The 5,479-nt window shown below is 32.8% G+C and overlaps 1 long non-coding RNA gene across 1 annotated transcript; it reads left to right on the forward strand.

Annotated features, from left to right (window-relative positions):
* Positions 1-2,176: 2,176 nt before the first annotated feature.
* Positions 2,177-3,880, forward strand: LOC123720404. Its single transcript, XR_006756057.1, has 2 exons — positions 2,177-2,667; positions 2,768-3,880. It is a non-coding gene; the product is annotated as an uncharacterized LOC123720404 (long non-coding RNA).
* Positions 3,881-5,479: the final 1,599 nt, after the last annotated feature.

Genomic DNA, 5,479 nt, shown 5'->3' on the forward strand with positions numbered 1-5,479 from the left:
AAATATTTTAATTATAATAATATTATTTAACTCAATTAATCGTTTAAATCATTCAAAAAATGCTCACAATTACCAATTATACATGAGAATTATAATTATCCAGAAATCATCAGACACAGCCGGGCTGATGCCCTGAATACAATGACGGACTGCCCAGCATGGGAGGTGGAAAGGAGACCTTTGCTAGTTGCACTCCACACTAAAAGCTTTATTGAGAGCCGGAAATGAGGGCCCAATTTTTTTTCAATTTCAGCGAGGCGTTCATGAAAATGAAAGAAGAGCCCATTCGCGACGCGGCGTCGAAAGAAACCACAGGCCCGACGCGTAAATGCGTGACGCGCTCTTTAAAAGCGTATGGCCCGCTTGTGAAGGATACTTGCTGTGTTAAGTATCTTGGGCCATCAATGGGCCTTAAGAAGCGGACGCAACTGCCGCATCGTATATCGGGAAGAACGGGATAATGCTCTGCTGTTATCGCATCCCGCCTAAGGCGATTGTTGGTGGCGCCTTAGTGTTTTAGTGGGTATGCATAATCGCGAGTCCCAGATTACCCTCCCGCATCACGCAATGCATTTCAACAGCTCACACCAGGTATATAATAACATTGAGGCCGTAAATTATAATAAAATCTGAATTGGCAAATATCGAATCAACTATAAGTGAGTAGATAAACAACTAGTGTACACACGTAAGAAGTGAAACTTCTTTATGACCTTATTTTTCGAAAATTGATCTACTATACGCAACCTTACAGAAATTGGTTAAATAAAGTTTAACAAACGGCTTTTATTATCATAGACATGAATAAAATTATTTCATTTTACCTTATTAATACTAAGATTATTACAGAATTTCATAAATTGTAATAGAATTATTACTATCATTGTTATCGTTATTATATATTTTTCTTATTAATGCCTTCGAATCTCTTCGAATCAACCGTGGTAGGGACAAGAAAAAAATGGCGCGTAACGGTAAATATTTTTACAACACCGATAAAGAAGTTTCACTTCAAACCGTGCACAACATTTACAACACGTGTAAAAAGAAGCTGTATGAAATAAAATTAACTTATTAAGAGAATTTTATAAAACTAGTGTAAACCTAACACTAAAATACCTTTAGTTGAGACTTTTTGGCTGAAAGAGTTGTTTCTTTATTATGAATGTCTCCTTAGATCCATTTCTTGTTTTAATGTATTTATTATGAGCATATTAAACTGTGGATATGATGATATATGATGAACTATATATTAATAGTAATTGATTATTAATATAAATAAAAATGAAGGAATATAAAAAATAACATTCTGTATTGCAATCTTAGCAATATGATGGAAGTTTTTTTACTTTCAAAATTATATATACGTCACTTAACAAAAATTATAACATTCTTAGCCCATAATCTTAGAATTTTTCAAATCAACAGTAGACTTAAACTCACATCGAACATGATATATATATATATATATATGTAAATGCAAACAGCATCCCAATTCCGTAAATAAGTTAACGACCACAAAGCAAAAAAGCACATGAGTGTGGAATTAGGTGTCTCACTACATACACATAAGACACAACGTTTAGAGCCAAAAAGCTTTTTACACGGTTTGTATGCTGTACATAACTACGTACATAGGATTTGAACACATTGTGCGGCATCTTAGTTGAGTATTGCATGGGCATGGGCAGATCGTGAATTTGTGGGGCTCTGGGCTATTACGGAGAAGTCTGATTTTGCTCCTAGGGAAAAAAATTAAAAACCTTCATGACCTTTAAATAAAACACTTTTTTAATTATATAGTGATACTTTTTGACATTCAACACCTTTTGTCTTCAATCACCGTAACAACGCACGCTGTAAAGCACGCGAAACGTTGGGAAATAATTAAAATGATGTAAAATAATTGTAAGTTTATAATACATAGCTTCCAGCGGTTAAAAAGTGTTTTCTTCAAATGTGTAAAAGTTATGTTAATGAAAGACAATACAACCATCCAATTCATCACATTGTTGTTTAATTTTTTGGACCTTTGTAGATACGTATTAACATTGGCAATACTTTTAAATTGAAAATCTTAAAAACATAAAACAATTTTATTTTACAGTAAATTGATTCCAATAGCAGACCGCAACAAAATTGAATCAGATCGCATTCCTTTAAACATCATTTTACGTTCTCTGTGGTCATACTTCTATTTGTATCTTTGTCCCTCTAATTTTAGTCCAATAACTTAAGTTTAAGTGTTATATAATCGAAGAGCAGTGTTGGTCTAGCGATGAAAGCGTGTGATGCCTGAGGTAGTGAGTTCAAATCCCGGCTTTACACCAATACATTTGTCTAAGTGCGCATATAACTTGCAACGCAAGGAAACTAGAATATCTCATAAATGCGTCAAGTACAGAAGGTTGATAACCTACTGGTTGTGATGTGCCTAAGGTTTTAGCCACGGGTTTATTAACAAAGGCAATAAGTATTTGAATGTTTTAATACAAACTACAACAAAGCTAAACAAGTGACGGTTTAATCCACAAAACAAATTGAAACCGCGCAGCTTTGTGGATGACAATGACAAACATACGAGCTAATTACGGAAGACATTGATGTTGTATTACTACTGTAACTGAAAGGAAAATTAGAAAAAATAATCGAAACAATATCTATAAAGTAAGGTTTTCAATTTTTAAAATACATTATAGAATTTATATTCGGAATTATCAAATGGCGCTACAATTCGTTCTATTTATTCTCGTATTTTTCTTTGCAGTCAAGAAGGCGACCTTTTGTGCCTGACAAAGACAGATCTAATATATGCCGGCTACATCGAGGATTTTAACAAATGAACATTCATGCTAACATATTTATAACAGAGTCTTTGTTAAGCGGTACATAACATTGTATAAGATTTTATAGAAGTCTGATTATCTACTTACTTATAAAGACAATTTATTGAACCTACTCAGAAATTAGTTTATACTCCAATGTGACGTTACGATTGTTTATTATATAGTTTTAATACATTAAGGGGTCACAGCTGTATTGTTATATATTTTACTCTCTCTTAGCTAAAGAAATTCTCACGTTTTTATTACTTATATTTTAGTATTGATTTTCTTTTTAACATAATGCATACATAGCGCATTAACATTCACTGAAACGGTGAAAGAAAACATCGTGAGAAAACCGGCTTGACTCAGACCCATGACTATTATGACCTGTCAAAAATTGTATCAAAAATTAAGTTAGTCAAGACCATACCATGTGAAAAACATAAATAGTATTATGAACTCTTTAAAAAACAGTTTTTTGGATACAAGGAGTAATTAAAGAATTAACACGTTTTTAAATACCAGCTGATGAACCAAATTTTTAACGTTTTCTTTGTTCAAGGTTCATAATTTATAATATTAAGTCCATTAATATCACCTACGTTACCGAGAGGTCTGTTCGAGAACCAATAGTTATTTTATTTAATTTTCTTGTACATTTAGCAGCGATTGTGGGCAATTTGATACGTATTATGATAATATAATATAGTTATAATACTAGAGGAAAAAGGCAATAATACTGATACAAACGTTGATTGTGATAGGTTTGACGTTAATATTTGATTGACTTTTGCATTCTTGGGTTATAATAGGTTTGTTATAAAAATGCTTACATTCAATTATAAAGACACAGGAAGTCCCTAAACTCTCAATAGAGAAACACATTTCAACTTGGTTTTTTATATTTTCCTTTGCTACAATCCTATAAAAAAATGTGGCAGAGAGTTTATTGCCAGTTCTTCTCTTCCGTTATACGCTGATTTGAAAACTGACAGTAAATGTTAAATGTGTATTTCTTTCTTTTATATGAATAAATGATTTTGTTTTCGACATATGAGTTGTATGCGTTTCTTTGATCATTTTTATTTCATAGACAATTCGATTATCAGAGTTCTGTGCATGACACACGCCGTCGTGTTTTTAGGCATGTCAATCTCTTTCTCGTAGTCTGAGAAACGCCGATTTCTTTACGATATTTTCCTTCCGTGAGTGAAACATGCGTATTTAAAAATTCCGTCCGTGTACAGACGAATCCAAGAGTTCGTGGATGTGAGATGCTGGCGTGAAGCTGTAGGATTTTGTTTTAATATTTTACATTCTAACTATTTATTTTATTTCAATATTAAATAGTTTAGGTCACCTCATGTAACTTGAACTCATATGCATTTCAAACTACGCCTATCAATATGACCTTCATGCATTCGCAGTGTTGTTATCAAATGCATTGTTTACCTATCTGGTTAATATCTCTATTTAAATTTCTATTTTTTTATTAACTATGCTATGAGTATTGTCTTTAGGAATTAACTTTCGATAATGTATATTAAGTCATCGTACGTGTTTGCATATATTTATTATATAAAAATAATGATTTCATGCATTAAAAACTAAATCAGTTTAATTGGTCTCTTTTACAGTGCTATTTCGTCTCTTTCCGTCACATTGTCTTTAAGCTGTGATAATAAAAGACAGCATGTAATACTTTAATTAAAACGCTGTCACTGGAGTGATTATTTTTTATAAAAAGAAAGTTCACACGGAACTGATACTACAGTATATATAATATTATACTATAGAGTATATTGCCAGGAATACAACCAATTACTATATTTAGTATAAATTCACTTAAAATAACTACATAAAACAACCGTGATAAAGTACAAGAATATAAGGTGTATAATGAGAAATACTAATTTCTTCAGTGAATAATGATCGCGCCATACTTTACTGAAACAAAACATTATTGTACTTACATGTTGCCTTACTCATTGCTAACGATTTATCATTTTGAATGAAACATAATACTTTTCGTAGATAATTTTGGACATGGAATGAGTTGACATTGAACTATCACATTTATCGAAAAAAAAAGAATCCCCTTTTGTTGATATCTCTTTAGTGTTCTTTATGCCTTTGTTATCTTTTCTGCCTACTTTGCTTGATTAATATCCAAAAGTCCTGGTTTCAATTGCCGGTAAAGAATATTGTTACGAAGACGGGTCGACTACAATGTTTCTAGGTTTTTCCACTACTTAGAGAACTTTTCAGCTGGCTGTAATATGATTTCTGACCGTTTCAGGAGAGGGTCAATCACATATTAGAAAATTGTAATTTCCATAATGTTACCCTAGTTTTCAGGAAGCTGAAACCTTTTTTCAGTCGGTTTCAGAACATGTGTAGTAGAGTGGTGCAGTTTTCAGGGGACCCGTTTTCAGGCCTAGGTATACCCCTTTGATGAAGGAATATTCTAGACCAAACTTTCTAGGTGTGAGACAAGGACGAAATGATACGAGAGAGAGAGAGAGATCAGAACTTTCTCGAAACTAGACTGAGCACTCTAGAACGCCGTACGCCAAGGACGGAGCAACGTGCGAAAGAGACAAAGAGTGCGGACGTTCTAGAGTTGTGCAATCACTACTCAGTAGCAAGCC

This window comes from Pieris brassicae, chromosome 2 (genome assembly GCF_905147105.1).
Source record: "Pieris brassicae chromosome 2, ilPieBrab1.1, whole genome shotgun sequence".
NCBI classification, from domain to species: domain Eukaryota; kingdom Metazoa; phylum Arthropoda; class Insecta; order Lepidoptera; family Pieridae; genus Pieris; species Pieris brassicae.